This window comes from Pelecanus crispus, chromosome 1 (assembly GCF_030463565.1).
Source record: "Pelecanus crispus isolate bPelCri1 chromosome 1, bPelCri1.pri, whole genome shotgun sequence".
NCBI lineage: Eukaryota > Metazoa > Chordata > Aves > Pelecaniformes > Pelecanidae > Pelecanus > Pelecanus crispus.
Window position 1 is genome coordinate 226,244,826 of NC_134643.1, and position 13,184 is coordinate 226,258,009.

The following is a 13,184-nucleotide window of genomic DNA, read 5'->3' on the forward strand; positions in this document are numbered from 1 at the left end:
AAAGTCAAGAGGGGTCACTGAATTTGCTCCTCTGCAGGAAGGAGGCAGAACTGGTGCGGCAGGATTAGCGCTGCAGGCTGGGTACGGCAGGGGAAGGAGGCAGAAAGGAAGGATGAGATAGCAAATACCAGAAGATATACCTGCCTCAGAGTAAGGAGAGAGGGAGGCAAAAAGACCAAAACCCAACGGGATTTGGGGGGGACAGGACATGCCTGGCTCATGCCTGCAGCCCTCTGCTCCCTGATGGCCCAAGTCCCCTCCAGCATCCCAGGAAGAGGATGCACGATCATAGAATCATAGAATCATAGAATCGTTTAGGTTGGAAAAGACCTTTAAGATCATCCAGTCCAACCATTAACCCACACTACCAAGTCTACTCTAAGCCAATCAAGGGTAGACTAGACTAAACCATATCCCGAAGTGCCACATCTACCCGTTTTTTGAACACTTCCAGGGGTGGTGACTCCACCACCTCTCTGGGCAGCCTGTTCCAATGCTTGACCACCCTTTCCGTAAAGAAATTTTTCCTAATTTCCAGTCTAAACCTCCCCTGGCACAGCTTAAGCCCATTTCCTCTCGTCCTATTGCTAACTACATGGGAGAAGAGACCAACACCCACCTCACTACAACCTCCTGTCAGGTAGTTGTAGAGAGCAATAAGGTCTCCCCTCAGCCTCCTCTTCTCCAGGCTAAACAATCCCAGTTCCCTCAGCCGCTCCTCATAAGGCCTGTGCTCCAGACCCTTCCCCAGCTCCGTTGCCCTTCTCTGGACACGCTCCAGCACCCCAATGTCCTTCCTGTACTGAGGGGCCCAAAACTGGACACAGCATTCCAGGTGCGGCCTCCCCAGCGCCGAGTACAGGGGGACAATCACCTCCCTGCTCCTGCTGGCCACACTATTCCTGACACAAGCCAGGATGCTGTTGGCCTTCTTGGCCACCTGGGCACACTGGGGAATTGCTATTCCACACACACACACACACACGATGGGAATTGCTATTCCTACCTTGCTCCAAGCATCCCCGTGCGTTCACCAAGGTACCTGTGGGGCACACGGGGGCCACACCAGTGCGATGGGAAAAGGTGAGAAATAGTCAATCCCGGAGTGCCACCCCTTGATTTCGGAGAGCCTGACCCAAACCCACTCCCAGACCAGCCCCGCAGAACAAGGACCAACAGCACCCAGCTCCCAACCTCACCTCCGGAGCAAGATGCTTCCCGTCTTTGTGCCTCAGTTTCCCCAAGAACAGGCCAGGGAATAGATACCACCTGCCCCTGTAAAGTGTTTGGGGAGCCGTGGGTAAACTGGGACAAACTGGGACAAACTGGGACAGGCAAAGGCTGTGGGTTGCGACAGTGGGGGCTGACTTAGCACAGTGGGCACCATTCCCCGGCCCCGCTAGGGAGGAAAGGGTGCTGCAAAGAGCGTTGTTTACTCCTCCCTGCAACTTCTGCAGGCTGCACCCAGCTGTGCCCTCGAAGGAACTTTGTCCTAAACAATAAAGCATGAGCTGAGATGCTGCTACAAGAGCTTGAACTTCCTAATGACTTCCACAGCATCCCTGCAGCCAAGCATCTGCTCCATGCCAAATCTCCTCCTCCTCCAGCTCGAAACCGCATTAGGAGGGTGTCAGACCAAGGTTAACCCACATAACAGCAGGGGTTTTAAGCCAAGCAGCAAAACATTGTCTTTGGTTTTTCAGGGTGCTGTGACGGGGGCAGCTTCGCTGCCTCTTGCAGTGAGTAAGCTCCTTCCCAGAAAAGCGTTTTGCAAGGTCTTTTTGCAAGCAGTGATACCGCGGCTGCAGCATCGCCAAGGAAGGAACTAACCCCGGGTCTGCGAGACCAGGCTCTCGCAAACGCCGTGAACGCAGCACGCCAGCACCATTTACAAACACAAACCCGAAGTGACCATCCCACCTATCTTAATTGGCTACCTGAGAGCAATTAGGCTGTGTTTGCACAACGTACCATGATTATACAACATGCTTAATGAGTGTCAGGGGCTGCTGCTTGCAAGCTGGGGAATGCTGTCTAGAGGATTGGGGTGGTTGAAGAACTGGGCTGTGGCCACGGGCAAGTGCCTGCCTGCAGGAGCGAGGGCAGAGGTTGCCTGGAGCTGTTTTCAGACCCGATGGCAGCCAGGCAGCATCCCCTCTCCTTTCCGAGCTCCCTCCAGCCAGCCCCAGAGACACGGTTTCTGCTCTAATGGTGCTGGCAATGGGATATTTCTGCAAAGCGGGAGTAGATGCCACCACTTGACTTCAGTCCTCTGCTCCTGGTGAGACACTAAGCAGGACAACACGGCCGCTGGAAGCCTGCTTGGTGAGCTGACGGCCTCTTGCTGCCCAAAGGAGATGAGCTTGCCCCATACATGGATGGGAAGGGACGTCCAAGAAACACAGCGGTGAGGAAAGGAGGGACAGCAAAGGCACATTTCTCCCTGAACACCTCCCGACGGAGGTGCCTTAGCAGCGGGGGTCTCCTCCTCCTGGGATGGTCTTCACCATGGATGGCAAGCAGAGACAACGCAGCCAGCGTCTGCTCTCCATCACACCTTCACATCTCGCTAGCTCGCAGAGCAGCCCGGGGCTGCAGTTCTGCTCTGAGAAACCCCTCTGAGCACCTCCATCCAAACACTTCGCTATGCATCCTCCTTTCCCCTCCTCGACCACGAGGAGTGAAGCCCCACAGCAAAGCAGCTGCTGCAGCCAGCCCCGGGCGTTTCTGCACTGCTTTCTCATGTACAGCTGTACCCATCAGCTCCAACACAGCTATATTCATTTGCACACATCAGCAGAGGGGAGAGGTGTTATCTCAGCCCAGCGAGGTATTTGTGACGCCAAACGCTGCTCTGTCGGAGCTCTCAGTGGTGCCTTTCACCTTTTCTCCCTCAAATGACAGGAGCATGAAATTCATTTGCTAGGGAAACACAGCCACGGAGAGGCTGGTGTTGGGTGGGATGCAGGGTGACAGGCAGGAGCGGCAGGATCCGTGACCGCAAGCGGTGTCACTGACCCTGGCACAAAGCCCTTTAAAGCCAGCGCTGCACCCTGATGAAGCAGAAAATTGCTTCCCTGTACGCCTGCATGTAAACTCTCAAGCAAAATCGCTTCTCCCATAAAACCCAGAGGGATTTTCTGCGCTCAACAGCGGCGCTTAGGAGTCTAGCTAGGTGCGCGGGTGCCCAGGTTTCACCGAGGGTGGCTTCTGGGAGATGACGTTTTCGGTGCAGGGGCTCAGTGGAGGGGTTCATGCAGCAGGACCCCAACCAGCAGCTACCAAGCACCCACAGGATTTACTCATTTCCTCCAGGGAAGGTGATGGATGGATGGTTGTTCAGAGAGCAAAGGTGCCTGATGCTGCAGATCCATCAGTTGATGTTATTCCTCTCAGCTACGGATGAAGGATTTGTCCTCAGAGCCCCATTTTTTCCACATTTTTGGCCTGGGTCACAGCATCCCTTGGGAAGGCAGAGCCTGACACGACAAGCCCTGGGTGTCGTGGGTACAGAGCTTGGACGCTGCCAGCAGGCCGGTCCCACACCAACTGATGCCATCAGGTTACGATAAAATCTTGCCATTAATTACAGCCTTGCTTGCCTGACATCACCGCTCCCAGGAGACAGTGACCTGCAAAGTGGCAAAGCAGGGGGCTACAATCTGGGCAATAACCCCCATATGTACAGAGCTTGGCCAGATAACCCCATAAACCTTTGCAGCACAGATTAAGCGGCTCCACTTGTCCCCAAGCTGTCCTTTCTTTCATACCAGAGCAGCAGAAGTACCCCAAAACCTCCCATTTTCTCTGGGACTTGCACAATGGTCCCGATTGCGATACCAAGGGAGCGGGCTCGGCGGCACCAGGTTCCTGTCCCATTCCTGAGGACATAAATCTATCGCAACACCTTTATTAATAGCAGCGCAGCTCCTGTTAGCTGAACAAGGAAAAGCACGCGCTGGGCTCAGCAGAGCTTGAGTAAATAACGGTGAAAATAACACAGCAAATTAAATCCCAGCAGGGGAGACAAAATGCCAGCAAACATCTCATAATCTGTCTTCCTTCTGCTGAATTTCTAGATAATTTACATTCGCCAGTGGTAAAACTGGAATAGTGTCAGCGTGTGTATTTATGAGTGTGCCTGTGTTAAACAGGAAGCTGGCTTGGAAAATGTGGGTGCAAAGATGCTTTATAATCCTTGCAGACGACACCAAGCTGAGCGGTGCGGTTGACACACCAGAAGGACGAGATGTCACCCAAAGGGACCTGGACAAGCTGGAGAGGTGGGGCTGTGTGAACCTCATGAGGTTCAACAAGGCCAAGTGCAGGGTCCTGCACCTGGGATGGGGCAACCCCCGGTATCAGTACAGGCTGGGGGATGAAGAGATTGAGAGCAGCCCTGCCAAGAAGGACTTGGGGGTGCTGGGGGATGAAAAGCTGGACATGCGCCGGCAATGTGCGCTCACAGCCCAGAAAGCCAACCCCATCCTGGGCTGCATCCCCAGCAGCGTGGCCAGCGGGGCGAGGGAGGGGATTCTGCCCCTCTGCTCCGCTCTGGGCAGACCCCACCTGCAGCCCTGCGCCCAGCTCTGGGGCCCTCGGCACAAGGAGGGCACGGAGCTGTTGGAGCGGGTCCAGAGGAGGCCACCAAAATGATCCGAGGGCTGGAGCCCCTCTGCTCCGAGGCCAGGCTGGGGGAGTTGGGGTTGTTCAGCCTGGAGACGAGAAGGCTGCGGGGAGACCTTGGTGCAGCCTTGCAGTGCTGAAAGGGGGCCTACAGGAAGGATGGGGAGAATCTTTATAGCAAGGCCTGTTGTGACAGGACAAGGAGTAATGGTTTTAAACTGAAGAAGAACAGATTTAGACTACATATAAGGAAGAAATGTTTTACAGTGAGGGTGGTGAGGCACTGGCACAGGTTGCCCAGAGAGGTGGTCGATGCCCCATCCCTGGAAACATCCCAGGCCAGGTTGGACGGGGCTCTGAGCACCCTGCTCTGGTTAAAGCTGTCCCTGCTCACTGCAGGGGTTGGGCTGGGTGATCCCTAAAGGTCCCTTCCAACCCAAAGCATTCCGTGATTCTGTGAATCCAATGTATACACATCATTCCCTCGCTGGAAAATCTGAGGGATAAAATGGATGTGTAGATGTGCCCAAATGCTGTTTCAATCTTGCACCAATTGGCAAAAGGAAAGTGAAAATGAGATCAGCCCAGCTTGGTGACTCTTACAAAGAGAAATGTGTTAGGGATGACACATCCCTGAAACTCCATAAACCCCACAAGAAACTACACAAAAGGAAGTCTGTTACTGAGAAGTTAAAAGATTAGAAGAAAGAGAAAAATTGGTGTTGAAACCCGTGAAACACAACCATGGGTGATGAGGGAGAGGCACCAGCCCTGCTCCGGCACGGGGCAGGACCAGGTGCTCTCTGGAGGTCCCTGCCAGCCCTGACCCCCTCCAACTTGGGAAGGATGAAGCCCTTCTCCCCATTTTTGTGATGAGGTCTCATAGATCATGCATCCTTGGGAAGAAGACAGCACCCATCGCAAGGGTTGAGGTGGCCTCGCCTGCAAGAGGGGAAAGCGCCCGAGAGCAAAAGTGGCTCGGAGCGCAGATGGAAAGAATTGCAGAGGTTACAGGTGACGGAGGTGTTGCAGCTGAGATCCCCAATCTCGGCAAACTACATAAGCAGCAAGGCTGGGAATTGGATAAGGACATGAATCGTTCGCACGGTTTCATTTTCAAAGGTTGCCCAGGGCTCCGGAGCCATGAGAGTCCGGTACCCCCAGAGACCCCCCGCTCGCCATCTCACTCCCACTGCTTCCCAAGCGTTTGCGGGATGCACGCTGCTCCATGCAAAAGCAACATCTCCTTAAACCTCGGTGCCACTCCTGCCCTTGTTTCTCCCCGCGTGAACTGGGGGTTGGTTTGTGCTGGCCGTTGTGCTTTGGGGTGAATGCGGTTCAGCTCAAGGATGGTTCAGCTCAAGCTCACGGCTTGGTGAGTTTTCCTCCTTCTCAGCTCACGGCTTTGGGAGTTTTCCTGCTTCTCCGTAAGAGTTCAGGCAGTACGTTGAATAAAAGGTTATCCCTTTCCTTTGGACCGTGCCAGATGCTGAGCACACTCTTGTACGGGGGGACGAGCAGGTGTGGTGTGTACTACAGAAAAGCGATGTCTCGTGTCCTTGGTGGGGATTTCCTATTTTAGCACCACCTCCTGTGTGTTTGGCAGGAAAATATTCCCTGCTTCAAGCAGCTCAAAACCTCAGGATAGGAGTTAAAATGATGAATTAAGTATGAAAATCCCTTTCCCCAGCGGGGACCTGCTTTTCCGTAGGCTGCAGGCACGGTGCTCAAGTCTACAGAGAAACATCTGCCAATAGAAGTCTGAAGGAAGGTGATCCCAAATCAGAGTTTTTCTAATTTGCGGTTTTACACACCATAAATGCCTTCCTGATAATTTTTTCCCCCCATACTTTACTGATGCTTGGACAGGAGTGAAGACTTCTGAAAAAGATGGGGTTTTTTGCTGACTATTTCTAAAGAGCTGTAAGACTTTTTGCAGTGCCATTTGCAAGGAGCAGCTGGAGGAAATGTATCAAAGCAAGAAAAAGGCAGAAGCCAGAGGGGCTCCAGTGCCTGACAGATGCAAACACGGTCCAATGAGAAAAACTAACTTTTCGAAGGGGAAGCTATTGTAAAATGAAAAGCAGGAGATGCTGCAAAGGCCTTGTGCCTTGTACACGCAGCCTGAATGAAAGTCCCAATAACTCCCTGGAGCACAGTCTTCCTGGAGCAAGCCAGATGTTGGTTGCTATATATTATCTATAACTTCTGAAAAAAAACCCAAAAAAACCCCACACCCCAAACCAGGATTTTGCATCTGCACACATGGTCTGCCCAGGACCGCGGCCCTGATCCCCCAAGCTGATGCCGAGTATTGCATGAGGAGCACCTACACACCAGTTCACTTGCTTCCTACCCATTTGTTTCCACGGGACATTCAAGGGCAGCTCATTCCTCCCTCCAGACTAATCCATAGATTAGTAATCAAAGCATCCCCAAATTTTTGGGGGAGACCAGTAAGCTTTGCTTCAGCAGGAGCTGTGAATGATGCCGGCCACCCACACATAAGAGGGATTAACGGGAGGGCAGGTGCAGAGAAATGCTACTACGATGAAGGGAACTGAAAGTAAGGTTTAGGAGAAGTGAAAAGCTTCCTTAGCCAGCAAAAGGAGCTGGTTATAAACACCCAGGAGGAAACACTGAGGGTGGAAGAGCGTGGGTGACATTACAGGGCGATGTTGGGACAAGGGGTGAGCGCTGGAGCAAGTCCCAGCCCAGCGGGCTGGAGCTGGCACGGGAAAGGGAAGAAACGCTGATATTTTGGGCAGCAGGGGGAATTAATTCATGCCACAACTAAATGTCATTCTTCCATTATTTAATATTAATGGACTGCAGCAAGTCGTCTTTATTATGGAGGGATGTTGCTGCTTTTCTTTTTGCTGCCAGGTTTTTTTATACCCTTTGGAAGAAGCGTCTCCTGCTCACCCCAAGAGCAGGTACAGGCTGGCCCACTCAGACGAATCAAGGAGGCCCAGTGAAAAAGGAGATTACTTTCTGGAAGTCCCCAGACCTGCAGCTGGAGCCACATCTGTCCTGGGCTGAGCTGCCCGTCTGCAACCCAGCACCCAGCTGGCAGCAAGCCCCCTCCTGCAACCCTGGGAGCAATCTTGTCCCAGGATTTCTCCAGCCAGCCACTCGCTATCGATCTCTCCCAGAGGATGTTTCAGAGCCTTGCAGTGTTTGAATCATGTTTCAAGCCAGAAATTCCCTTCATTGCTCAGCGTCTTACACCACTGCCTCCATTTCTTTTGAAAATCAACATTTTCAAAGCCTGGGGGCTAATGACGGGTCCTGAGATGGGTAATGAGGCTCCCAGGCCTTCCCTCAAGCCCATATTTATCAAGGTAATGGCTGAAGACACCAAGCATTTAATCCACGGGATGGTTCAAGCCAGGGAACATGCAGCAGATTCAGGATAAAGCTGGGATGTGCTGCCAAGCTGCAACGAGAGCAGCACAGTGCAGACCAGCACCCCCAGGGAGGCACTGGGACCAAACTGGGAACCAGGAACCACAGAGAAAGGGTATTAGGATCTATTTTCGACCAGACCAGGATCCCTGGAGACAAGAGACCAAGCAGCCCAGCAAGACTGAACGGCTGGGTTAGGAGTGCTTGGATGAGCCAGGACAAAGCATTTCAGAGCCCAGAAATGCCACCCACCCCCAGCAGCACGGCTGGCAAAGGCAAGAAAATTTGAAGCGCAGGAGGGAAAAATGAAAAGAAATTAAGAGCACATTGCAAAATAACCAAATAATAAATTACAACCAGGAGGACTGGGAGTCAGGAGGGCTCACACAGCCAGCTTGATATCAGCAGTTCCCCCAGCAGCCCTTCAGAAGCTTTATGAGCAAAACGGCCAAAGCAGAGCACGGTTTTGTATGTGTCTGTGCAAACAAGGCAGGGGCAAACCCTCTCTCAGGCTGCAAGGCTTTTCAATAGCTGCTGACTCTTAGTGGAAGGCAAAGCAGATGGATGCCGTGATGGATGCCACAGCAGGGAGGCGATTGCTCCTTTCTAATGTTTTTCACCTTTCTGGCATCTTCCACCTGAGCACAAGACACTGTAGACCAGGGCAGGGAGAGGAAAAAAATGCAGTCATGAAATTTCTGCAAATACCTGACAAAAGGCCCTTTGGAGCAGATCGATACGGCTTGGAGCACTGGTGAGAAATCAGATCCTGATGGGAGCTTGGATAAAGGATGCTCCATTGCCTGCTGGAGCTGTACCAGCAGCCGCGGGCGAGCTGCACTGCCCTGCCTCAGGCAGATGCTATATAAGGTTATCATACACAGCTGGTAGGGTGAAATATAGACATGAATTTTGATAAGCTCCTGGAGCAGCTCAGCTCTGGCCTGTTTGTATGGCTGGGTATCCTTGGTTCTGCTCACAACCAGCCCTAAGCGTCTCTCTTTTTTGCCTCATTTGCCATTGTTCTTTGATTTACTCCAACATCCTTGACTGGCATTTTCCTTTTTGCCATGGACCTGGAGCACTAAAAGCATCAGTGAAGAGCTCAGAACCTGCTCGGGTTGGACACAAAGCAGCAGGACCTGATAGCATCATGGTCCAGGGATCTCACCCATCTCCCAGTGCACTGCAGGGGTTCCAGCTGGACAAAACCCATGGCACGGCTGCAAATCCATGCCCACTGTGAAAAGGTGCCTCAGACACGTATCCAGGTGAGACAGGAGTGAGGGAGGAATGCGGCCTTCTGACACAGCAATTGCCCCAAACCACCAGTGATATAAGAGAACCAGGGCGTATCCCTACACGCAGCTTGCAGAGAGCTTTGGGCATAAACAACTACCTGAAAGGAGGTTGTAGCGAGGTGGGTGTTGGGCTCTTCTCCCAAGTAACCAGTGATAGGACAAGAGGAAATGGCCTCAAGTTGCGTCAGGGGAGGTTTAGATTGGATATTAGGAAAAATTTCTTCACGGAAAGAGTGGTCAAGCATTGGAACAGGCTGCCCAGAGAGGTGGGGGAGTCCCCATCCCTGGAGGGGTTCAAAAAATGGGCAGACGTGGCACTGTGGGACATGGTTTAGTGGGCACGGTGGTGTTGGGTTGATGGTTGGACTGAAGATCCTAGAGATCCTTTCCAACCTTAATGATTCCTAGTTTTTACTTTCATTATAAATGATCCAGCCACCAAGCCAGGAGGCATGGGGTTGCTACTCTCCCCTTAATTGGTTTAGTGGTGGACTTGGTAGCATTAGGTTAATGGTTGGACTGGATGATCTTAAAGGTCTTTTCCAACCTAAACGATTCTGTAACGTGCCTCTTAAGCAAAGAGAAACCTTGTGGTTTAACCTGTCCGGCAGCTAAACAACACGCAGGCCTTCGCTTGCTCTCCCCCTCCCCATTGGGGTGGGGGAGAGAATTGGAAAACAAAAAAGTAAAATTCATGGGTTAAGATAAAGACAGTGTAACAGGACAGAAAAGGAATAATAGTAATAATAACAATAATATATAAAATAAGTGATGCACAATGCAATTGCTCACCACCCGACGACCGATACCCAGACAGTCCCTGAGCAGCGATTGCTGCCCCCCAGCCAACTCCCCCCAGTTTCTATACTGGGCATGACATTGTACAGTATGGAATATTCCTTTGGCCAGTTTGGATCAGCCAGTCTGGCTGTGCCCCCTCCCAGTTTCTTGTGCACCTGGCAGAGCATGGGAAGCTAAAAAGTCCTTGACTAGCATAAGCAGTACTGAGGAACAACTAAAACATCAGTGTGTTATCAACGTTATTCTCATCCTAAATCCAAAACACAGCCCTAGGACAGCTACTAGGAACAAAATTAACCCTATCCCAGCCGAAACCAGGACAAACCTGCTCAGTAACTGGAGCAGTAACAGGTTTTACAGCCTCTGTAGATGGATATAAAGCATCCTTAAGCAACCCTGAGTCTGTATCCTGAGGTCTCCCCAAATAAACCTCTGCTCCCTCTCCCTACAGCCTGGATGTACTGCCAAGGATGGGGCAGTCTTGCCCCTGGCTAAGCAGAGCCACAGGGGCTGGAAGCAGAGGGGTGCAACAGCCCCCACCCAGGGTGGGACATCTCCCCCCTCCCCGTCCCAGCAGAGCCGTCCCCAGGCCCACCAGGGAAACTACAGCTGAAACCTGGCAGAATCACAGAATCATGGAATCGTTTAGGTTGGCAAAGACCTTTAAGATCATCCAGTCCAACCAGTAACCTAACACTACCAAGTCCACCACTAAACTAATTCAGGGCAGAGTCATAATTTCATGTTTCCTTGCCTTGGGGGCTGGATTATTTTTTAATGGATGTAAAACTAGAATAGAATCACTAAGGTTGGAAAGAACCTCGAAGATCATCAGTCCAACCATCAACCCAACACCACCAAAGCAGCAAGCATGGCCGAGGAGTGATCAGCTGGGCTGTGTGAAGCACAACGCCTTCTTCCAGCGTTTAACCTCACCTCTAAGTGTTAAAAATCACAGGTTTCAGGGAGGACAGGCTTGTCCCAGAGCTGACTCCCAGGAGGTTATGCCCCCCTCCAAGGTTTTAAGCATTGGCCGTTTTAAGGGACACACCAGCTCCGCCGCTTGCAAGACCCAGGAGAAACCAAGAAGCCCGCTCCACCCGAGACCCGTCCAGCTAAGGAAAACTCAGCGGCAGCAGGACTCTGGCAGGAGCAGGCAGAAACAGCAGCTCAGCCCTGAACGCAGGGCTTGTCCCCAGGCTAAGCCGGCACCTCTCCTGAGCAGCAAATGCACATAACAAATAAAAGGGATGCAACCCATCACCCTGGTCACTGGGCTGTTTGCATCTTCACCCACAGCCTGCAGAGCTGCGGAAAGGCTTTCCCCCTGCCTTTAACCCTTCCCTGCTCCCTGCCACTGATTTGCTCAGAGCCAGGAGGTCGCATCAGCTTTTTCTAACCGACACGGCGATCCCGCCTTGCATCCGTTCCTCTCCCAAGCAACGCACCACTGGAGAAGCCTGGGTCTGGCCAGGGTCCCCGTGTGGCACTGACACCGTGCCAGCCCATGTCAAGTCCATGCCTGCCTGGCATCTTCCCCCAGAACCCGCCAAGACCTGGGGTGAGAAGAGGCGTTGCCACAAAAGAAGAAGCAAAAGTGTAAAAGAAACCAGCTGTGGCAGCCACAGGGGTTGGGAAAACTCCCTGCAAAGGGAGAAATAAGTGGAGCTGCCTTATTGGGAAAAAGTGACTCAAATAAGCGCAAGCAGAGAAGAAGCAACAAAATACATGTCCAGAAAGCCGGCACGGAACAGGCATGCAGAACATTTGTATTTGCTCCTTTTTTTCCCCCTTTGGCTTTTAAGCTGCTGGAAAAATCCAGCGCCTGAGCCAAACGGGTTCACAGTCTTGCAAAACAACACGGGGGAAAAACAGCGTGAGAAACTTCGCATCTACCGAACCCTAAACCCGTCCTGCAGCTCGCTGGCAGACCCCGAGCAGGCTCAGTACCAAAGTCATCCTCAGCATCTCCTCGCAGCGGGCAGGTGCTGCCATACTCACAATTTCAGGACTCTCCCGATCCCAATCCCAACTGCACTGGGAGCAAAAGTTTTCCTCTGCCAGCAGCCGCTGGGGCCATTCACTACTTTTACTTCCCAGCCTGGAGGTGGGGATGGGTGTGTGGAGGTGGGGCTTAGGCTGAAATTTCAAAAGCCAGAGTACATTTTGACCAGAACTTTTGCAATCTCTTTCAATAAGATATTTTTCTTTTCCTTCTGAAGTTGCAATCCAAAAATGACAGAGCTGCCCCTGCGGTTTGCTGATACAGGGCTTTGCAAACTGCTTACACTGTCCCAGTCCAAACTGGTCTTTGTTTTCACTCCTGGCTCCTGTCTCCTCCACGCAAGAGTCCCATCCCTCCCAGGCTTTTTCCTTTACGTTCATTTTCTTTTTCCAATAGCTTTATCAGAATTTATTTCTTTAACTTTCGAAGCTGTGGTGTTAGCTTGGGATTTGTGAGTGGGAGTGTTTGTTTATATAACCCCGGGTTACTTATTTTTCAATAGCTCTCCTCATTGTCTTTTTGCACTAATCACGAAGTTGTTTCCAGATAAGAACCGGAGGAGTTAACGAACAGGCAGACCCAGTTAAATCTGCCAAAGGGAAGCTGGGATTTCTCCCTTTGGGGTTCTTCTGGTTGCTTTTGTGTGTGCGGGTTGCAGGCAGGGGACGGCTGCAGGCAGGCATGGGGGCTCTTCTCTCCCTGCTTGAACCCGGGTGGATGCTCTGCCTGGCTGCTGGCACGGCTCCTTCCCAACCCCACCAGCCTTCGCTGCGTGTCCCTCCTCCTCCTCCTCGCCCCTGGTTGTTGGGTTTGCTCCACCTACTGCCGGCTTGGCTGGGGACGGTGACCCATGTGTGCTCGCGGTGCCACGGATGGAGCTGGCGCTGTCCCTGGCCATCTCCGTGCTACAAAGAGATGAGGGAGCTGAGCTGCTGCCTGCACTCAGACACCATGAACAGAGACGTGGGGTGAAAGCAGGCAGAGCTACCAATTTGTTCTGGAAATGCATCGGCAAAGAAAAACTCGGTCGTCCCTTTTGCGTG